Source organism: Dermacentor andersoni, chromosome 9 (genome assembly GCF_023375885.2).
Source record: "Dermacentor andersoni chromosome 9, qqDerAnde1_hic_scaffold, whole genome shotgun sequence".
Lineage (NCBI taxonomy): Eukaryota > Metazoa > Arthropoda > Arachnida > Ixodida > Ixodidae > Dermacentor > Dermacentor andersoni.
Window position 1 is genome coordinate 84502480 of NC_092822.1, and position 24318 is coordinate 84526797.

Here is a 24318-nt window from a genome sequence, read left to right on the forward strand (position 1 = left end):
CCACAAAAGGCCCCTTCATGCGTTGTGGGGGAAAAGTCTGCACAGATAGGGAGAGAGTTAGGCTGAGTCGTGTGTAAAAGTCATGCCATCTTCCTGCAAACGCCCCTATACGTGTCTGTACGGACGTGTCTATAGACTTGAAAGGTCCCAGAAAACAGGAACAATGCAAACATTATGCTGCTCCACAGAAAGGGAGACAATAAAGAATTGGAAAATTATAGGTCCATTACCTTACTCCGAGTATTATATAAAATGTTGACCAAGATAATTTGCAATAGAATAAACGCAACACTACGCCTTACTCAACCAAGGGAACAGGCTGGCTTCAGGAAGGGATACTCTACGATAGATCACATCCATGTGATCATTGAGGTAACAGAGAAACCCGCAAACTACAATCAGCCTCTCTGTATGGCTTTCATGGATTGTAAAAAGGAATTTCATTCAGTGGAGATACCAGCAGTCATAGATGCATTACATAATCAAGGAGTAGAGACCGCTTACATAAATATCTTGGAAGACATCTGTAGAGATTCCACAGTTAACCTAATTCTGCACACAAAAAGTAGAAAGATGATCATTGAGGTAACAGAAACCCGCAAACTACAATCAGCCTCTCTATATGGCTTTCATGGATTGTGAAAAGGAATTTGATTCAGTGGAGATACCAGCAGTCATAGATGCATTACATAATCGAGGTGTAGAGACCCCTTACATAAATATCTTGGAAGACATCTGTAGAGATTCCACAGTTCACCTAATTCTGCACACGAAAAGTAGGAAGACGCCTATAAAGAAAGGGGTGAGGCAAGGAGACACAATCTCTCCAAGGCTATTCAATGCATGCTTGGGAGAAGTATTCAAGTTATTAAACTGGGAAGGCATAGGAGAAGGATCAACGGCGAATATCTCATGAACCATCGGTTTGCACATGACATCGTTATATTCAGGAGCACTGCAGACGAGTTACAACAAATTATTGAGGACCTTAACATTAATATGCAGAAGACAAAAGTAATTATCACTAGTCGGGCCAGGAAAGTGAGTTCAGGATCGCCAGTCAGCCTTTGGAGTCTGTGAAGGAGCAAGTTTTCCTAAGTCAATTAATCACAGGGAACCCTCATCATGGAAGAGAATTCACAGAATAATAAAAATGAGTTAGAGCGCATACGGCAGACATCGTCAGCTCCTCATTGGAAGCTTACCATTATCATTGAAGAGGAATGTGTACAATCAGTGCATTATTCCGGTGCTGACATATGGGGTAGAAACTTGGAGACTGACAAAGAAGCTGAAAAAGCAAGTTAAGGACCGCGCAAACACCAATGGATCGAAGCAGGCACCTACCCAAGGGGGGAGCCCGGGGGCCCGCCCCCCCCCCCAAATTTAAGATGCATACCCCCCCCCTCCCCGCCCACGCCACCACTTCTCACACATATTCCTAAAGCGCCGCCAAACCAATGTTGAGACTTGACAGCTATTCGGCGGTCAACATGTTGCTGCCTTTCTCACTCCTCTTGGATGGCGGTAGTTATCGGCGTCTCCTATGATGTGAAGGCCAGTTTCCTCATCAATTCGGTGCCCGCGCGATTAACTCGATATGTATTCATTTTTCGCGGTCTATTCAAAGGTCACGCGCATCGTTGTTGCTTCTTAGTTCAACCTTCTTTGTTTAGACCGATCTAGAGACCAGGAAAGGTATTCAGTTCGTGGCCAGCTGGTCTGTATGCACGTGGAACGAGTTGCGACCACAGGAAATGCCAATTGCGTTTAACTCTTCTTTTTGTTTCATTGTTTCCTCGAGTGACGGCTGAGAGATCCTCAGAACACATACCCGTGATATGAGTTAGATAAGGTGAAAATAAAATAATGCGAGACAGCGTCCATCATCAAACCCTACAATAACTGTTAAACTCTTCAGCAATATCACTGTCACCTGTTACGTCGTCTGGTTTTTCCCTAATTGTACAGCACTTTCTTGCAAAATGGGCAGCTGGAAAAAAGAGTAGCAAGGAGCTGACAAATTAAGCGATCTGCTAAAGGAGAGAGAAAAAACAGGAAAGAAAAGCGAAAATTACCAATTTTAACCGTTGTTTATTTATTTATGAATGAAAACATTTGAATCAGAATCTTTCATTTAAAGAGCAAGCACTCATAACGCCCTCGTAAGTGGAGGACAATTCCGTGTGTTAATGACTCTTCTACAGTTATCATTCGAGCTACCTAACATAGCCGCTTCTCTGCTGTGCTTACGTAAGTGTTTTTCTAACCTTCCGCGGTGGGCGCAGTACCTGCAGAATCGCAGCTTCCTGCGCCATATGTGGTTGTACGCGACTGGCGGCCATGGATCGTTACGTAACTTCCCAAATAACAATACGAGTCGGTTGTGGCACTTCTGTCAGAGCAGTAAACGAGGGATCCAAAAGAACTGTGATTGTTCCACGAATATATATTTCTGTACAATTCTTCCAGAGCTAATTCAAAAAACGCTACTATAGTCGGATACAACTGCAATGAAGCCCCCTCCCACGCCCTCATAATCACCAGCCACTGTTCCTCCGCGAGGCCGCAAATAATTCGTACTTCAAACTTTTTCTGTTACCCAAATAAGGCGGTAACTACAACAATTAAATTCATAATCATCATCATCATCATCATCAGCCTGGTTATGCCCACTGCAGGGCAAAGGCCTCTCCCATACTTCTCCAACTACCCCGGTCATGTACTAATTGTGGCCATGCCGTCCCTGCAAACTTCTTAATCTCATCCGCCCACCTAACTTTCTGTCGCCCTCCGCTACGCTTCTCTTCCCTTGGAATCCATTCCGTAACTCTTAATGACCATCGGTTATCTTCCCTCCTCATTACGTGTCCTGCCCTAAGATATCAAACTCGCATTTGTTCCCTCACCCAATCTGCTCTTTTCTTATCCCTTAAAGTTACACCTATCATTCTTCTTTCCATAGCACGTTGCGTCGTCCTCAGTTTAAGTAGAACCCTTTTCGTAAGCCTCCAGGTTTCTGCCCCGTACGTGAGTACATGTAAGACACACCTGTTAGAAAATTCTCTTGAGGGATAATGGCAGCCTGCTGTTCATGATCTGAGAATGCCTGCCAAACGCACCCCAGCCCATTCTTATTCTTCTGATTATTTCAGTCTCATCATCCGGATCCGCAGTCACTACCTGTCCTAAGTACATGTATTCCCTTACCACTTCCAGTGCCCCACTACCTATCGTAAACTGCTGTTCTCTTCCGAGACTGTTAAACATTACTTTAGTTTTCTGCAGATTAATTTTTAGACCCACCCTTCGGCTTTGCCTCTCCAGGCCAGTGAGCATGCATTGCAGTTGGTCCCCTGAGTTACTAAGCAAGGCAATATCATCAGCGAATCGCAAGTTACTCAGGTATTCTCCATTAACTCCTATCCCCAATTCTTCCCAATCCAGGTCTCTGAATACCTCCTGTAAACACGCTGTGAATAGCATTGGAGAGATCGTATCTCCCTGCCTGACGCCTTTATTGGGATTTTGTTGCTTTCTTTATGGAGGACTACGGAGGCTGTTGAGCCGCTATAGATATCTTTCAGTATTTTTACCTACGGCTCGTCTACATTAGTAGCGCGTACATTTATACCTTTCCCCTCGCCTATTATAGTGGAATGGCGAATGCCTAATTCTTTATTGAACTGAAATAACATGCTTGCTTCGCTACTGCTATTCGTTGTGAGGTTTCACTTCAGTTGGCAATGAAGTTTTATGAGTAAAACGGGTTCAGCAGTGAAATGAACTGCACCGCAGACTTTTGAAGAGTGAAATGCTCAGACTCCTTACATTTTGTCCATGTCTGCTGCACAACTCATTGCTTCCGCCGATGAAAAGGCTCTTCAAGAACAGCAGACGCTCCGGAGGTATCAAGTACGACGCCACTTTGAAAAGGTCGCATGACGACGATTTTGTTTGCTGCTCTGATTGGCTGGCGGAGTAACACAACTCCGCGCAGTCCGTGTGCCTTTGTTGTCTACTGCTGTTTTTTTTTGTTTTATTCTGCTAAAGTTATCTTTACTTCACACTCTCGGGGCTTCTTTACTTGCTCTTGGCAGTGCTCTTCCTGCGCGAGTTCATTTGACGTGGTTCTTTGTTTGCCAAGGAGAGGTGTATCGCACAGGCGTACCTATAAGATACGCCTTATTTCATTTCTCTTTTGTGGGTCTATGCGTTTTTATGGTGAATGGTGGGCGTTATTCACAATTGTACTAGTGAAGGTACACCCCTCATTTGCATAGAAACGTCGCCTTGGGTTGGGCACCCCCCCCCCCCCCTGAAAGGAATTCCTAAGTACGTGCCTGGATCGAAGAATGCTAGGCATAACGTTAAGGGACAGGAAAATAGCGGTTTGGATGAGAGAGCGAACGGGTATAGCCGATATTCTAAATGACATTCAGAGAAACAAATGGAGCTGGGCAGGTCATGTAATGCGCAGATTAGATACACGTTGGGCTATTACGGGGAGGGTTACAAATTAGATGCGAAGAGAAGTGAAGCGCAATCGGGGACAGCAGAAGACCAGGTGAGGCAGTGAAATTGGGAAATTCACGGGCAGTAGCTAGAATTGGTTGGCGCAGGACAGGGATAATTGGAGATTGCAGGGAGAGGCCTTCGTCCTGCAGAGTACATAAAATAGGCTGATGGTGATGACTACTGTCACATCTCCAAGATCAACCCACTCTAGTCGGCGCACCGACCCTGGATAGAGTGTTATCGAGAGAGGGGCCAATCACAAAGGAACTGTATTTTCGTGATCATGTGGGTCATCTGGTGCGGGTCTCCGCATCTGACATTCGGGATGGGCAGACAAGCACGTCTTTGCATAATTCTAGCGCTCACCCCTTTTGAATAAAAGGTGCGTTCAAATTTGCATGCGCGTTACGATCTTAACGAATTCTACTCAAAATCAAGGACAAAACCAATTCTTACTGAAAAATTCAATGGAAGCCAGCTAGCCACAATGCCATGGAATGGGTAGTCTGAAGAAATTTACGCCTCCAGACATCGCAAGGTGGATCCATAGTGCATGGAATGCCCTCCGGCAGACGATGTTTGCGCGGGCCTTCAAAAAGTGTGGCTGTTCTAATGCACCATATTGAACTGCAGATGAATTTCTGTGGTCCGCAGACAGCGAGAAGGAGGTGCCGTCGGACTGCGATTGGGACTAGCCACTAAGATTGAGCTTTTTGCGTGTCTGTATGCATTTGTATGTTCTTTAAGGTCGTTTCAACACGGTGAGCGTTGATTCAGGACTTACTTGATTTGCGCGGTAGAACAGTCATCAAGTTATATTTTTGTTTTCATATTTGGGCGGTGATGTCACTGCGCGTTACACTCCGTGGCGCGGTGTAATCGTGCAAGCAGGGTAATCACTATAGCTCAATGTGCTCTGCAGAATAAAACCAATTGCCGAGCATTTCATTAATCGTTTTAAATCTTCTCAAATTAAACACCTGGGTTAGATTTGCATTATTATTCTTTAACGGTAATAAAGAACGTTGCAGAAAACACTGCAGTGCAGGCACCAGAAATAGAGCAAAATATTACTTTGCCCCACGACACGGTGTGGCTCCCATCTCTTCCAATAGATCGCTCACACTCTCGTGCGTCTTGCGAAGTCGCTGCGTCGTTTCCGCCCGCAGCAACAACTGAACACTTGATATAGCGTACGCGAATGCGCATTCAATTATTCTGTCCAGGAAATGGGTAAGCGGCGCTTACCCATTTCTCCTTACCCATTTCTTACTCCTCGCCCATCACGCCAGGCCTCTGCAGCCCCCGGACACCCTTTAAGATTCCGCCATTATGGTTTTAAGGGCGTACCAACTGCGGCATAGCTGGGTTAGCCTTGGGCTTCAGCTCCTCAGACAGCACTGTAATCATACGTGGAAGTGGCATGATTGGTGCGATGCCGCACACGAGGCCACAGCTGCTGAGCAACACAAACAGCACCCTGACACCTGCCACGCATCTAGAAACGTGGGCGCCCTGTGGAATGCAGCAAGTCCTGTTGTAGGACCTCGATTTGTCTCATCGTAAGGCTAACGCAAAGCCGTGCAGGATGGTCAGTGAGGTTACCGATACCTTAGCTTGTCGTTTAATATAGTGTTAGCAGTGATGTGTACACTCAAACCTCATTTTCTCCGTGGCCATCGTCGTAGTACCCCAGCTGTATGCTGACAATCAAGCTCAAGTTTATGGCACCACATGGCTCTTCACCATGGCTACAGTGCGGCAATATGCTCATATGTGTACACTGCTGCGTAAATGCATCTACCCACCAATTGGATTCGATCACGGTACCTCCAACACAAAGCTCCAGTTCTGTAATTATAAGACCACAGGTGCATGCTTCGCGAGGTGGAATTGAACACCCTGAAATGTTTAGGTGCGCACGCCAGAGCTTTGAGAAGCTTAGTGCATTTTTGGCTGACGACAGCTTCTTGTGTCGGCTCGTGCGCCGTCAACGTAAAGCGCCTGCAACACGACTCTCGGCGCCTTTCATCATTCCTGCGTCGCTAGGCGTCTCGTAGCATGCAGGAGGACTCTGTTCCTTCGATCCAGTTGGAATTGTGTAACGTGCCGCGTCGCTCGCACATTTCCCACCGGCGTATGCATTGAGTACCGTCTGAGGAGCATACGGGCAACTCTAAAGCTTGCTGTCGCGGGGAGCGCTGCGTCTTCCGGGCGAAGCTACCACTGTGTTGTCCTTATTTATTTTTATTTTTTTGTTCGTTGCGTGGACACCAGAGCATGCGCACTACAAATATAACCGCGTTATAACCTGCGTGTGAAGAGCACTTGCATACAACGCCCATGGTGGCACGCTGGCCTAGCTCCAAGACCCCGGCAGTAATTGGGAGCGTGCTTGCGTTTCATCCCGTTTTTGCATCCAAAGGAACAACGTTTACCGCGAAATTTACGTGTGATAACTTCTGTCCGGCCATCTATAACCTACCATGGAAATCACGATGCCTACGCGAATTCGCCTAATCTTCGCATACTACTTTGCTTCAAGCGTTAATGTGACATATTTCTTTCACGATTGACAAGCAATCAGTGCTTTCAGGGCACACCAAGGCGTCGGAATTTTTCTCCATTTTCTTTACTCTTCAGGAGCGAGGCACTGACCCGAAGCAGTCACTTATCGTGCAAAGTGGTTATTGCCACCGTGTCACTTATGCCACCGGCCGCTATGCGATCTTGGTCGCGTGACCTCGGCGAGTCGCCAGTGTGAATATGCACTTATATTTTCTTTTCAATCGTGTGCAATTATTGCGAAATATTTCATCTATACAGCGATATTTATTTGAAATTAAATTTTTGTAGCCACACAAAGCATATTTAAGCCAGGTGAACTTAGCTTACGCTAATTCATGTGCCACACTCGCCAATCACATGCTTGCTAAACGGCTAAGCTTGGAGCTCCAGTAGACAATAGCAGCTCTGTATGTGTCGCACTATTCGGAGGGAACTCTGTGTGGCGCGCTCTTCGCTCGAACCCCAGGAGACATTCAAATTAGGTTCCCAAGTTACCAATGAACCAATCTTCTCGGCCTAACCTCCTCTCGCGCTCACAAGTACAGGATATCGCTTGAACAAAACTCTTTGCGCGCTGTCCGTTCAAGCGCCGTCGATACTATGACTTTACGGCGGCAGCGATGGTAAAGAACACCACATGACTATGGCTCGATTGTGTATGATTGCTCTCGCAATAAAAAAAATGCATGGTCCAGAATTTTCCTGTAGGTGACCGGGGCAGATCGGTAGTTTCGTGTCGCAAAAGATGTCGTATAACTGCGATATACCGATTTCTTTTATTGTTGCTCAGGCATTGTCGTTTGAATTTTCTTTGAATTTCAATTTATTTCTGCACTTCGTACATGAGTTGCGTAAGGAGCGCGGACAAAATGGCTTGTAAATGAATAGCTTGTGGGGATCATTGTACCTTCTTAGACACCCAATTAGTTATGTGTAGTTGAGCATTTCTAAAGCATGAATACATCGATACTAGAGGAAATGCCAAAATCGTCACTTGCGGATTCGGTATTGTCGAAGGTCAAGAATAAAAATAATGAAGTCCAACAAAGAGAGAGAAAGAAACACCACACTTCAAAATTTACCAAGTTAGGAATGGTACGCGATAACGTAGTGGGTTACCAAAAATGCTGAGAAAGCAGACTCCGCCATCACTTCGCTTCACCTCGAGAACATTTAAACCGGAATCAATTGATTTATTATGTTCAATAGATTACGACTCGCACGCCGTTCTTTTTTTGCTTCTGCTTTTGCAGATCCTGACATCATGAAAAATGATGGTACGTACAGCGGCCACTTCACCCAGTTCATGGGCCGAGGAAGGTACTGGCATACGTTAACGGAGGCAAGAAGACTAGACATGCGTACCGTAGGCTGGGATTCCCCCCCGACGCGGTGGTCTGGGATGGAAAACACAAACGCGGTGCGTTGATCCATCGCGGATTTACATGAAAAATGTCTCTCTCGTCTTGATTTTATATATCCACAATTGGTAAAAGGGTCAATTCCGGATATATAATCCTGGATCATGACTGTAAATTATTTCCTTTCAGCGGATTCTTTGGAAATGTACAAAGTGTTAAATTAAGAAAGCTGGGTGTGGTCGTGAAGGAGCGACTTATCTCGGAGACCCGGGTATTTTCTTGGATCCAGCGAAAATTGTGTAGGAGGTGGGAAAATTTTCCGCCACACAGCGCGGATTTACAGGAAGAAAATTGTAATTCGCCGAAGACAAACACCTATTTTGTGACTTGCAGATTTTACATGTTTGACGAGCTGTCATTGCATAACTAAAACACTGTATGCGGCCATATATTTGTTGGTAATTTGAATTATTAGAAATAGTTGCTCACAGAAACTCACTGCCGGCCACTGTGTTTTTTTATTGCCAACTTTTGCTCTTTTGACAAAGCACCTCTTATGACGCCAAAACCAGTGGCGTTTTGCATCCATTTTAACTAAAGTGACCAAGCTGGAAAATTTTATGACAAGTCTTCAGATATGCTCTTGAACATTATCAGAAAAAATTATGCAGTTTCTTACCGTATTCATTTCGTAAAAAAAAACAGGAAAACACGAAAATTGCAACAGCAGGGAAATGGGCCAATTCTAAGAGCGTTTAAAAACATTATTCGTAGAATAACATTTCATGGAATGGCCTCACAGGACTTAATATTCTATTACTTTAAAAACATGCCGAATTCTTTTATTTTAGGCAAAAGAACTTAGCTTATTTTAAGATCCTGTATTGCGTCTCTATATATGTAGCTTTAGCAATAATACTAAATTTATATTGATATTCCATTCCGAGCTGTTTCTTTTGTTGTAGTGAAAGAAGTGAGAAAAATTTGTCCGATCAGCGCCACGAAAAGAGTTGAGCTTCGGTTTTCAGGGATACTTTATCCGTGTTTTTTCTTTCGTGTGTTGAGGTTTCAAGCATGCCAAAGCACGCATAACTATATGTCTAAAGTTAGTCTGGCGTAACGACTTCTGGTACTACTCTCTACTTGCACCTACTATCTGAAATCCTATGTGCTTTTATTACCTATGTTATCAGACTAGTGAGAAAGGCCGATGATGCCACTAAGGTCAGCTGGGTACGTGCATGTAAAGAACGTCGCTAAAGGGAAATATTTTTATAGTAACTATAATTTTCTACTAGGCAAAAAAAACGTTTCATGCAATGGAACCAATACTAGTTTTTCGACGTACATATTTATTTACACAGAAAATAAACGTTAACTGAGAAAAGTGCGAGAACCTTGTTATCGTGTCGCAATATTTTGCCACTGAAAATGCGCGTCGTTTTTTGCACAATAAACGTTCTACCTTAAATCTTCCTTACCTCTTTCACGATATTAACGCAAACGTAGTTAAATTATTCCTAGCAGGGCATTGACCAAAATGTAAATTTTCTTTCTTACTACACGAGACGAAATTGTGGGCTTATTAGGACTTGATAAGGCACTTTGATACGAAGGGTCGGAATGATGGGATTTTTGGCCCTTTAGTTAATAAAGTATGTTCTTCGATTCCTGTAAAACAGCTTGAGGTTCATCTCTTGTGATCAGTTTTCTTTAGTCATGCAGCTATGTATTGCTACAAATATACATATTCGACGTAGACTAAAGTGCATGCTTGACGTTTAGACAGCGGGCATAGCTAGCAAGGTCAGAGTCGTTATTATTCCGATATTATTTCTGAAGTAATGGATATCATGGATGTTCCAGTTGGTGGCAATTATCCCCAGGCATTCGGAATCATTATTATGCCAAAGGGTTCTTCAGAAACTATGAGGAGGACAGTGAAAGTAGAAATTGACTAATTTGTCATGTGGCGTAATTAACTTGATCGTGTCTGTACTTAATACCACGTGCTACTAAGAATGCCGCTTACGAATTTACAAGTTGGCAGCAACTGTTCTCACAGATGCATGACAGTATTTCATGGCAACACTCACAGCACAAAAAAATTTGAATCACCTTTTCTCGTTTCTATCTTAGCAGCAGCAACGCCTTGGCATCATTGCTGAAACGTGGCCAAAGAAGGGCGAAATAATTGTTATTCGAGATTACACAATGGCATGTCAGTCGCGCGATTATCTTCTCTGGGCGAGCAGTAGCTCTCGTTTTACAATATGCACCACGTATTTACAACGTTCCCGCCACCTTCATGCGGCACATATGCCATTGAGTCTTTTTTTCATCACTCTGGAATCATCACTTACATTCGGTGAACCTTATCGTCCTTCCGAATGTCTCGAATCTTGACAAATATGAAATGAAGTTTAGAGCACCAACCAAAAAAATATTGACGAGCTGGTGTTTATAGATCGTGATATGAACACTGCCACCAGTAGTTCAGGTCATGATGACTATACACACTTATAAAATCATACCACTTTCGCAATCTCGTCAGAGTGCCTGCACTTTCGCTACTTCAATGGATCAAGCATTGCAAATTCGAAAAAGGCTAGTTTGCCTTGTGTATAGGATAAGTCTACTGCCGATCACTGGCCATTATTTTCGGTGTCGACAATTCCCAGTAGGAAAAGGTGATGGTCCTAGGTGTGTAACCAAGATAGACAACAAGATTTTATAAATGTTATTATAAATAATTTAGGTCAGGACATAGCGTGATGACATCGTCCGAAATTTTTAAACTTCACATCCATTCTTGAAAGTAGAATTAGACCGAATAGAGAAGCTTCAAATCGTTCTAGTGACATGCCTCTATGTCTCAGGATGACTAAAAAAATTGCCGAATTCATACAGAGCAGGATTAGTGGTGTGGTAAATGGAAAACTCAAAAAGATCACTACCTTTATTGACGCCAGTTAAAATCTATACGCAACAAGTCTGTGGGAACGATGAAAGAGTGAAAAGGATAATTGCGAAATTCCAGTAGAACAGGCGAACCGTAACTGAAAAAAAAAAACTTGAGTAATTGTGAATGAAGTCGTTGGCAATTCTCGTGCACCAAGGGCACTTCCTGATGTTATTGCTATGAGCACGATTTGATTATTTAACGTCTATTTATTTTCCTTTCTCCATTTTTAGCTGCAAAATTTGTGGAGCTCAGTAATGAACGTAGTCTTCAGAATTCTAGTGTCAATTTTGTTTCACTGCACCACATGAACGTTCAAAAACGACATCTATAGAGTTAAGAATGCCATCAAAAGTCGGCAGGATTCGATGAAGTAAAAGTAAGGGTCGTTAAAGAAAACCTTTACGTTCTCGGACCAGTTTGATGTCGTCTATTCAATGATTCTGTAGAAGTAGCAAAGCACCGAACTTGTGTAAAACATCAAAGGTTGTTTCGATATATTAAAAGTACGATCGCCCTCACCCGTCCAATTACATGCCAATCTGCTCTTGAGCATACATAATGTTTGTTTTTAAGAAATCATTGGAAACCTTGTTTATAGATATATCGCAAAATTTAACGGGGTCTCTCATTAGCAACACGGTTTCAGACCAGATTAGGCTGCCTCCATCACCATTAGGACACAGCCTTGACTTACGATACGTTAGTACCTGTCATTCGCAAAGCAGTCGACACTGTTGATTGCTCTGTACTACTGTTTAAACTACCAGATTCTGGTGGTCGGGGGGGTATGTTTGCGCTTTTTGGAATTACCTTAAGCATCTTTACCAATCAGTCGTAATGAATGCCATGACGTGTTCTTTGCGGTACCGTCGCACCAGTGTTCCTGCAGAAATGGCGCGCGGAATATTTATTACTTTTTGCCTTAGATGTGGATAATTTGCTGCACGTAGTGAAGCCTTCCAATGTGCTGATCTAGGCTGAAGATCCATGCATGATAGTTCGACCTATTAATGGAGATGATCTTGAGCTGAAACCAAACGTCGAATTAAAAAATATTTGCCAATGGGTATGAAATATCCTTAGTGTTAACACACGCCCACAAAAAAGAAAATAAGTCGTCTTCCAAATCCAGGTGAAAATCATTAAACCCTTAAGAATTGATGCTCAACGAAATACGTTGGAGTCGTCAAATATAATCACTTACACTGACAATCGCCGATTGAAAGTGTTTGCTGCAAATTAGCTTCTGGATTGGATGTCGTGCGCTAACTCAGGAGGTAAACGTTTATAGGGCGAAACAGGTAGGAGGTTGTCGGCTCTCTCAGTCCAGGAAGCCGTTGGCTGATGACGCGGCACGCGATCTGTCCGCAAAAACTTTGCTGATCCTCCAGGCTCGGTGGGGTTAGCATTGTCTCCCACGTTTCTTCGGTCGCTTATAGCGATTCTGATCGTGATAATGATTGGAGTTCTTTGTCGCCAGGGCCAGAAGTGTAGCGATTCGGTAGCTTCATCTGGAGTGCCTTTATCGCATTGCTGGCACACCAACACTACGTGTTCTAGGGTGTCCGGTACTTCAACGAATCGGCATGGATATGACAATTGTGCGGGGTGTATCCGGTGCATGATAATTCCATGACCATATCTATTCCTTAATTGTCTCCGTAGGGTGGTGGCTTCTTCCTTAGACATCACTGCCAAATAAAATCATCCTTTTCTTGCCCTACTGTGTTGCGTTGCACTCCACGTTGCCCTAGACAATTATCCTTAGGTAAATTGAACATTCCTCTCGCTAATAAGGTATAGGTGAACGTGTACTACAATAATTTGGTAATAAAATTTGGAACACTGCTCCTTTTGTAATAAATATGTCCCCTCATTTACTCACGCACTCCAACAATACATTGAACAATTTGCAACCATCTGACAGGATCACATAATTATGAAACGGGTAACTCATATGCATTTTTACATGTATCTTCTTTTTTTACTCTTCTCAAAGTTCTTTTGCATACTGTTGTTTCTCTCTCCTTGATTAGATATAATTTACTCCTTTCAACAATGCCGTAAAACCACGACGGTACAATAAAGAAATAAAATAAACAGTGTGAGTAAATTGTATGTTCTTGGGCCAGTAATTGTAATAATTTCCCATTACCAAAAATGTTTGGTGGCATACAATGTTCTAGTTTTTGGATGGTGCGTCTTCAAACACGTAAAATCCAAGTCACACAATTTAGCTTGTGCACCCTTAATGATATACAATTTTCTCCCCTGAAATCCGACTGCCTCTAGCAAAACAAAGGGTGATTTCTTTCTAAGGGACAATAATCTTCCTCATATAAAATTTTCACTGAAAAAAAATCTGCTCGTGATTCTTCTAAGTGTTACCTTATCTGAACACACACTGCTGCACCAATTATTGCGATCAAACAAAATTTGGTCAAACTCAGAATTCACACGGAAAGGAGAACACATAATCCTTCCAACTGACGCAGTTTATTTCTCAGCCGGTGCTGCTTCGTACTAGGAAAGTTCATTGGCAACTCCATCGAATTTGTGATAACATGACTTGCTCATTACGAAAGCCTTGCGATAAATATCGGCTGTGTTTGGTCGACACCAGTGTAAAAGTTCTTCTAAACTCGTATAAACAGCCCTGGACGGTTCGCAGGTGCTGTAACTAACATATATTGTGTATGGCCGGAATTTTTAGTTCTAAACGCAACCAAGAAATCATAAATCGGGATATAATGCTTCCACAGTTTAGCAACGACAATAAGAAAAGTGTATCAATGAAAGTCAGTTCGTGAAGCAGCATGGAGAGTTAAAAATAAAGAAGTAGTTATTCGGATGTCACTAAGATTTCGCGCACAAGGCAAGAAATTGGCTGTGGTTGTAAGGAAGTACATATAAGAAATGCATGATAGAATTCAAGATCAATACGACTGCATTAATTCATACTTTGGTGTCTCTGCAAGGGTTTTATATATGACCGACTCCTTTTATTCTTATTGAACGATTTCACGTGCAGCATTGTGGCGCGCGCATAGGATCGTGGGTTGCGCGTCTAATGCGCCGCACCTTTCCAGCTAGCTTAGAAACTGACCTAGAATTTGATTAACATTGCGCAAGTGTTTTACGTATATTCGTATATGAAGACAAGGCTTTAATAGCTTTAAAGCACAACTCTCAAACTTTTCTAGCTACGAAGTAGTTCAGAGTGAAAGAGATGGTGAGTGTTCTAACCATTGTGAATGAATTGCCACATGATGACCGCCAGCAGTTTATAAATAGTGCGATCCTACCGCAAGGTGTAGGCTATCATATAGCGTGTGCCCCGGCTAATCTTACCAAGCTGTATAATAACAAAAAGTTTAAAAACACGGTGCGGTATTTAGAAGACGTGCGGTATTTAGACGCGAGAGGTATGGTGACATGAATACCTCACGTCATGAAATTGCATTTTGCCCCATGCTTTTATTCTTTTATTTTCGTTGGCCAGTTTATTGAGCGCTTGCCTGGACGCCCTATATGATAGACGTAGCACAATTGCTTCAAGCCTAATACAACCTACTAAAGATACATTTTTGGAGGTGCACTGGCGACCGCATATGGTGAGGTGCTGTTCTATCTGGTTGAGCACCTACCTCTAGAAGGAAGGATTGCGGCTGGCCGGTTTTGGATGCTTTTGTCTATAGCGTTGTATTGTTGGCGCATATGGCATGGTTTAAGCCTTCAATGCCACTGAGTTGTTCCGGAAGCTTAATCGTGGCGAGACTGAACCATAAAAGTATAATGACTGACACTTGTGTTGAGCCTTTGTGGGCTGTTTCAACTTGTCGCTTCAAAGATTGCTGCAATCTGTACCAGCTCTGGCAAAGAAGCACATCGCAACCGTACCTCCTGAAACTTTGACTTTGAGCATCTTTGCATCATACGTGGCCGAAACTCGTCACATTACATCAAATCGTTCACGAATACGAAGTTATTTCAACAAGCTGTATTTGAAACAGCACGCATACATCTGCAGCCTGTCTCAGTCTATTATTGCGGTCATTGTATGCAGGTACTCTACGGACGTTCAATGCAGCATACAGTGTCCGTATCAAATGCGACCAGAGATATTGTTGTCTTTCAAATTCGCCCCCAGATTGCCGCGCCTAAAGTTAGTGCGGTAGTAATGCTCTCGCTATGTGGGTTGCAGTGTCATCAAACGAATTACCAATCAGACCAGCCCCAGCCAACTACGCTTTCAAGGATACCCTCCTAGGGTCCACGCGCCCGTTCCAGAGAATCACAGACGGCGCTTCATTTAAGGTCACCAGGGAGCTCCGGCGGAGTGATGTTCCTCCTGCTAGTATCATGGGCCTGAGAGCTGTCGAAGGGCACGTTGAGATCGACGGAACGCCTATCGTCAGACTTACGTGGACTTGGCCTGGTGCGCACATGACACACGGAGTAGGTGCGTATTGTCTGTGAGCGCCCATTTCGAACTCAAGAAGAAATGACGTCAGAATACTCAACCGGAGCATTATCACTGGCATTACGAAGCTCTTCGTTTTCTGCGTGGTTAACGTTTGGAACACCCCTCTTTAACGTATGATACACAAAGGACGCAATGTAACAGATTGCTGACTAGAACACTTAGTCGCTACTGATTTTAGTCGCTAGTGAGGTCAGTGTTCCACTGAGTTTTTATGTATGTAGCACACAGGATGTTGAACTCTTGTCTTCTACAGAAAAATACCTCACAGCATTAATGCATATATTAGTGCTTTGGCAGCCTACCACTCAAAAACATATTGATAATAAATATGAATGAGACAGCGCATACAGTTGATTGCTTTTTTCTGCATTGCGCTTTAGAACCTTGAGCGATCGGAAAGCGCGTTTCCCCCTCTTGGCCGGCGGAGAGGGGAGGCTTCGTTCCGGCCGCGAAGCTCTCCACATCTCTGTAAGGTGCCTTGTGGATGTCTCGTGCTGAAGATGCCCTCTCGGTGAGCGCATATTTCACCCCTCATCTTTTGTCTAGCATTTGTCTAGCAAACCAGATTTTTTTTCAAGGGAATTTTCCACGTCTCAGTAATTTCTCTCGTCGTATTCGAGTGCTGATGCGGACAGAGACTCATGCGGACAACATGAGTCTCTTTCCACGTAAGTGTGAGGCTCGGAGCAGGAGCTGTGGCGCTTGAAAGTAGCCTGGGGCCTGACGAACCAACCGACTGAGCTATCTTTCCGGGCAACATCGAAGGGTCACGAGTTCAAATCACCTGTTATGTTCCTTTTTTTTCCGCCCCTTTTTCTTCCTTTTTTTTTCTTTCTTTTAATGTCTTTTCCTTTATTTTATCACTGTACGGGAACCCTCCTAAAAAAAAAAAAAGAAAGATATATATCTTCAAATCTGTATGGCCTCACACTCACATGTGCAGGTCATAAATACCAGGTTCTCTAGCCGAGTGCCATCCATGCGGTATAACCGAACAAAGTATTTACTAAGGTAATCGCAAATAGAATCAGGAACACCTTAGACTTCTGTCAACCAAAGGACCAGGCAGGATTCCGTAAAGGCTACTCAACAATAGACCATATTCACACTATCAATCAAGTGATAGAGAAATGTGCAGAATATAACAAACCCTTATATATAGCTTTCATTGATTACGAGAAAGCGTTTGATTCAGTCGAAACCTCAGCAGTCATGGAGGCATTACGGAATCAGGGTGTAGATGAGCCATATGTAAAAATACTGGAAGATATCTATAGCGGCTCCACAGCCACCGTAGTCCTCCACAAAGAAAGCAACAAAATCCCTATAAAGAAAGGCGTCAGACAGGGAGATACGATATCTCCAATGCTATTCACAGCATGTTTACAGGAGGTATTCAGAGGCCTGGAGTGGGAAGAATTGGGGATAAAAGTTGATGGAGAATACCTTAGCAACTTGCGATTCGCTGATGATATTGCCCTGCTTAGTAACTCAGGAGACCAATTGCAATGCATGCTCACTGACCTGGAGAGGCAAAGCAGAAGGGTGGGTCTGAAAATTAATCTGCAGAAAACTAAAGTACTGTTTAACAGTCTCGGAAGAGAACAGCAGTTTACGATAGGTAGCGAAACACTGGAAGTGGTAAGGGAATACATCTACTTAGGGCAGGTAGTGACCACGGATCCGGATCATGAGACTGAAATAACCAGAAGAATAAGAATGGGTTGGGGTGCGTTTGGCAGGCATTCTCAAATCATGAACAGTAGGTTGCCACTATCCCTCAAAAGGAAAGTGTACAACAGCTGTGTGTTACCAGTACTCACATATGGGGCAGAAACCTGGAGGCTTACGAAAAGGGTTCTGCTGAAATTGAGAACGACGCAACGAGCTATGGAAAGAAGAATGATGGGTGTAACGTTAAGGGACAAGAAAAGAGCAGATTGGGTGAGGCAACAAACGCGGGTAAACGACATCTTAGTTGAAATCAAGAAAAAGAAATGGGCATGGGCCGGACATGTAATGAGGAGGGAAGATAACCGATGGTCACTAAGAGCTACGGACTGGATTCCAAGAGAAGGGAAGCGTAGCAGGGGGCGGCAGAAAGTTAGGTGGGCAGATGACATTAAGACGTTTGCAGGGACAACATGGCCACAATTAGCACATGACCGGGGTAGTTGGAGAAGTATGGGAGAGGCCTTTGCCCTGCAGTGGGCGTAACTAGGCTGATGATGATGATGATGATGATGATGATGATGATGATGATGATGATGATGATGATGATGATGATGATGATGATGATGATGATGATGATAGCAATTGAGACTTCATTTTTTTCAAAATCTGAAATTTTCCTGATGTTTCTGGGGCACTAGTCAGTACAGTGGTCGGACAGAATTTGCATTGCTTGAAATATCATATTCGTATATGTGGTCTTTTATTGGGCAGCCGAATTATAAAAATAGGCGACGAAAGCATGCGGTAGCAGGTCTACGATTTTGCGAGATAGAGCATCGAAGCATCAATGCAATTTTAAATTGGCAGCATTCAGTTACAATTTAGCACTGTGTTTTAAAAAAGCACAGACTAATTCTACAGACAATATTTTCTGCGTTGTAGCTGTAAGCCCAATGTTACGAGGTTGGCGCATAAAAGTTTATCAGGCGTGTCGAAAAAGACCCCTTCATCACGTCTCAGTCGTTCCGAGAAGCACTGCTAGCTCAAATTGCGCCACTGCGGCCGGATTTCTGTGGGGGTGAAATTCGAGAACGTCCGTATACTTACGCTTAGTTGCACGTTAAAGAACCTCAGGTGGTCCAAATGTTTAAATGCTCCACTACGGCGTGCCTCATAATCAGGTCGTGGTTTTGACACGTACGAACAGAACTAAATTTTTAATTTAGCAGAGTGTAACGCGAATAATAATAGACAACGTTTACCAACTACGTTTTCTGAAAATTCATTCTCAGCAGCATGAACGTTAGGAACTAACGAAAGAAACACGATGGGCACTGTATACAGAAAGTGGAAGTTTCCTTGAGATAAACGTGCTAATCTAAACATAAGAGCCTCTAAATACATTCAGCATATTCTTTAAGGTTAACTAAACAAGAACATTTTGATATCCATGTATAAAACTCATTTTTGCTTCCGGCAGCATACGGAAGCCTGGACGAAGCATGAATATTCATGTTTCAGAGGAGGATATGTTTCAGCTGATTTATTGCGTGCGCTGGTCGCGATGACGTAGTCGTAGGTCCCCAATATTGCGTGGTAATGTTGCCATTAAAGGTGCGACCGATAGGCCCCAATGAGCAACCAACATATGTTTCTGAGGTGCACTGGTTTCTCACCTGTCGAGTGATTGTCGACACCGTGGTAGCGTACCGTAATCACGAATCATCGGCATCAGCACCTGCGCAAAATACCTTAGGCATTTCACACTGCAAGAACGTAAGGTTATGTTCATGAGTTTGGCGTGAGTAAGGTTGTTTAACGAAGAAATAGCTTTTTTGATGAGTCGTGTTATCTTGTACACGTGAACCTAATCAAACGTGAGCTTTGAGGTGCCAAATCACGTACTCATTACAAGCTATGCTGTCGAAACCTCAACATTGAGGTTCGTTTTCCCTTAAAGTTGTGTCTCTCCTAATGCAAAGCTGTTTTCTTTAGCGCTGTTTCATAATTCTTGCTTTGCACACGTACAATTTGTATCTCGATAAATAGAGCACCTTCACACTATATGGCAACGCTGCCGTATTTGCTGATCTGGTTTCCTAGTAGAGCCTTTCACGACATATATTGTGTACACTATATACCCATAGTTTTACGATCGCTATGTCCTGGTGTGACAAGTTACGTCAGAACTTTTAAATTGAAGCCTCTAGCACTTGAAGCATCCACCATGTACGTACACATTGCCGAAGCAACAAATTTCAGAGGGGAAGCTCCGCGGATGCGTCGGCGTGAGCAGGCGTTTGGTGCTTTATGCCACCACACACTTAAGCACACGGGTTTCTCATCCTTCCTCGCGCCTAGTCCTGCGCGGCTTTGCCATGTACACGGAAAAGTGTATCCTCCTGGGGGTTGAACCAAGGCCTGGTGTATGGACCTTTATGGCTCCTCGGCGGGGGCAACGCACCTTTTCTGCCTTCACTTCACGGAGTCAGCCCCCCAGGACTGACCCACCCGGGGAAAGTCCACAGTCGCCTTTTCCTAGGCCGCTCTCCAACGTTTTACTTTTACTCTTACTTGTACATTTTCCCTGCATCCTACTCGCTCCTCCTCACATCTCCAGGTGGCATAGGCTCACCTTGTGTATTATATGCATTTCCCTAGATTTTCCCTGCATCCTACTCGCTCCTCCTCACATTTCCAGGTGGCATGGGCTCACCTTGTGTATTATATGCACTTTGCGGTTCATAGGTGGCGTCTGCAGGTATCCTCCAAGCCTTGTAGCATCCCCGTGTTGGGCTCGGTGGTGAGTGGCAGCTGCCGCCGCCTAATATTGCGAGCCCATTATGGCAGAAATATACCCCCCTTCCACATCGGCCTCTGAAACGCGTACCTTTCGCATTCATATTCCAATTAAACCCAGCGAAGGATCTATCCCGATGCGATGCTGTTCCTTTGATTGGTGACTAAATGCCTGAAAGACAAAGTTGGAGAAAAGTATAATGCCTCTATGATGTCAAGGGAAGAGGTTCTCCTCGAACTCAAAAAGAAAGAATTTTGCGAAACGTATCTAATCTTACCAGCATTGGTGACATCAAATTCATGATTTCACCACACCTATCACTAAAACAACCTGGCGCATGATCTCGGGAGAAGACTTCAACAACTTCAGAGAAGAATAATTCCACGAAAGTATCCAAAAACAAAGTGCTGTCAAAGTCCAGAGAATAACGATTGACCCAAACAACGAAGAAATCAAAAACACACATGTTACGCTTCTTTTTGGCACAAGTATTCTCCCCAGTTGAATCGATGCAGGTATGGAAAGACCGACGTCAGGTCATACATGCCGTATTCAAGATGGCGCTTAATGTGCCAGAGGTTCGGGCATGCGTCACAATCATGCAGGCGTAAAGCAACACGTGCAAAGTGTAGTGTCAAACGAAATCATGCAGCTTGTTCGCGATCTTGTCCTTTATGGAGGAAAGAAAAGAATGATTGCACTCACAGCGAATGGGATCCCATTCTATGAAGCGAGGAAGAAGCTCTGTCACTTACTTCGAACATCCTATGTCAGTATGGCGCGGCAAGGGGCAACACCACATCGGTTTCTGGGGTCTACACCGGTCACATCGGTTTCGGGGTTCTGCACCGGTCACATCGGTTTCGGGGGTCTGCACCGGTCACATCGGTTTCGGGGGTCTGCACCGGTCACATCGGTTTCTGGGGTTTGCACCCGTCACACACAGTTTAACTGTTACAACGCCATCCACCTTCTTCATGGCAGTGGCCACTGCTGCTCTATCATTATCCACAACGGCCCCACACGTGGCCGTTTCGCAGGTACCTAAGGCTGAATCGATCTCCATGACCGGCGTCTCATTTCTCAGAGGCTTGTTCTCAACCCTCCAGTGCCTAGAATGCCACAGAGGTTGATCCAAGTACCCCAGCGTTATCAACACCAAAGGAGCAGTGCCTGCTGAAGCGTTCTAAGGACAGCCTTCTAAGGACGCAGCCTGCACGGTTGCCCTTCTTGACAAGAATAAATATGCTTTGATTACATGTCACCTCTCACAGTTTTCCTCACATACCAATAAGATAACACTTTTGATTCCTTTACAATTACTTTGATCATTCATTCGAATGGTAAAGGACTGAGCCATAATCTACTTGATATTAATGACATCATAAATAAGCTCTCGGAAAAGGCATTGTCGACACTAATGTTTATATTTTTACTTATACAGTGTACAGGAGATCCCATGACCTCGGGACCTCCTCCTGTATATTATTGCCTTGCACTATATTAAAATTATGGGGTTTTACGTGCCAAAACCACTTTCTGATTATGAGGCACGCCGTAGTGGAGGACTCCAGAAATTTCGAGCATCTGGGGTTCTTTAACGTGCACGTAAATCTAAGTACACGGGTGTTTTAGCATTTCGCCCCCATCGAAATGTGGCCGCCCTGGCTGGGATTCAATCCCGCGACCTCGTGCTCAGCAGCCGAACACCATAGCCACTAACCAACCACGGCGGGTGCCTCGCACTATATGTTGTGTAATAATATTAAAAACCTCATGCATTCAGTCGAGCCATTTGTCAGAAGGAGTCTCCGTAGCCGTCCAGAGCGGCACTTTTGCCAGAATTGGAAAACTGGATACCTCCTTCCAGGCTGTAATTGTCACTGTGCTATTGCAAAAAACCATCACCGCTTGTTCATTGCTTATTCCACCCCATACTCATTTTACAGTTACCGATCTGGAAAATTTAACAGACCAGTTGCCGAAGCTTCTTGTTTAGTAGGAGATTGTAATGCCCATTTTACCCTTTGGGACAGCGATAGAATCGATAAAATGGGCAGCTATTCATTTTACTTGATCTAATAATTTTTCTTTTTAAAATCAAATAAACCGATATATTTCTCCCCTATTAGTTAAAATTGGCAAAACTGGGCACCTCGTAAAGCAACGATCATTTGCCTCCTGTCATCAAAGTCGCACCGCCACTACCCATTGTAGTTTTTAAACTACGTTGCTGCAAAATACGTCTTGGTCAATTGCAGCTTTTCATGGAATGAGCAAAACTAGAAGCGTTTTTAATTGAGCTCAGTGTTGACAAAATAATGAAAACTCGTGAGATCTTGATGAGGGCTTGTTGGTTCTTGTATAGAACTGATTTGCTGAACTGAACAGCGCGAGTGAAACAAGCACACGAAGAAACAAATATCGCAGGCAAGCGCTGACTGCCAACCGGAAGTTTTATTTGAAATTATCCAGTCATTTCATACGTTTTCCAGCACAGGCATGTGTACAGCAGTCAGACATATATCTGCAAAATCACCATCATAACCCATGCTAGAAATGCCATTTCGTTGTCGATACAGCAAGAGAGGGAGCGCTTACTCATTTATCTCCGTCCTTTTTATTGTGATATGCCTCTATTGTTTCCCTTTTCTACTTATCGTTTCCCTATGATTTTTTGAATGTGGGACTGCAGGGTCACTTGTTACACTGTCCGGTTAAATGAATCCCAAAGTAATTCTTTAAGTTACTGCTGCGTTGGTGAGCTCTGTCCTCGAAGCACTGTCCAATTTGTCCTAGATAAGCTTTTTCCACAGCTCAGCGGTATCTAATAGATAACGTGGCGCCTGAAGTCAGTGAAACAATATTTATGATAGGTGTTGCACGTGTTGCACGCGCCTTTCGAACATTTTCATGCGTATGCATATCGAGGAGAGCTTGCACGGGGCACTGAAAGTAAATTAACATTATATATATTTGACGCCTATATGAATACAACAATCGAACCCCGGCCCTCAGTCCCCAGCAGCCGCGAAGCAACTGACCACGGCGGCGGTCAGATCTGTGACGCTGCAGAGGGTGCTAAGAATACCTGGCTCCGGACAGGCCGCCATTGGAATCTGAACCTGGCAACGTTTAACGTTAGAACGCTATCTAGTGACGCGAGTCTAGCAGTGTTATTGGAGGAATTAGAGGGTAGTAAATGGGATATAATAGGGCTCAGTGAGGTTAGGAGGACAAAAGAAGCATATACAGTGCTAAAAAGCGGGCATGTACTGTGTTACCGGGGCTTAGCGGAGAGACGAGAACTAGGAGTCGGATTCCTGATTAATAAGGAAATAGCTGGTAACATACAGGAATTCTATAGCATTAACGAGAGGGTGGCATGTCTTGTTGTGAAACTTAATAAGAGGTACAAAATGAAGGTTGTACAGGTCTACGCTCCTATATCTAGTCATGATGACCAGGAAGTCGAAAGCTTTTATGAAGACGTAGAATCGGCGATGGGTAAAGTCAAAACAAAATACACTATACTGATGGGCGACTTCAATGCCAGGGTAGGCAAGAAGCAGGCTGGAGACAAGTCAGTGGGGGAATATGGCATAGGCTCTAGGAATAGCAGAGGAGAATTATTAGTAGAGTTTTCAGAACAGAATAATATGCGTATAATGAATACCTTTTTCCGCAAGCGGGTTAGCCGAAAGTGGACGTGGAGGAGCCCGAATGGTGAGACTAGAAATGAAATCGACTTCATACTCTGCGCGAACCCTGGAATCATTCAAGATGTAGACGTGCTCGGCAAGGTACGCTGCAGTGACCACAGGATGGTAAGAACTCGAATTAGCCTAGACTTGAGGAGGGAACGAAAGAAACTGGTACACAAGAAGCCAATCAAACTACAGAACAGGTATTCGGCTTTAACTCAGGAAGAGGACCTTAGTGTTGA

At 43.9% G+C, this 24318-nt stretch overlaps 2 long non-coding RNA genes across 2 annotated transcripts in view; one reads left to right on the plus strand and one right to left on the minus strand.

Annotated features, from left to right (window-relative positions):
• Positions 1 to 8405, plus strand: part of LOC140213223 (uncharacterized) — a 28978-nt gene extending 20573 nt beyond the window's left edge. Inside the window, exon 5 of the long non-coding RNA XR_011890167.1 lies at positions 8340 to 8405. This is a non-coding gene — a long non-coding RNA (uncharacterized lncRNA). The remainder of the gene's footprint in view (positions 1 to 8339) is intronic.
• The window catches only part of LOC129384120 (uncharacterized), a 269966-nt gene that overhangs the window by 162241 nt on the left and 83407 nt on the right, over positions 1 to 24318 (minus strand). The window lies entirely within an intron of this gene.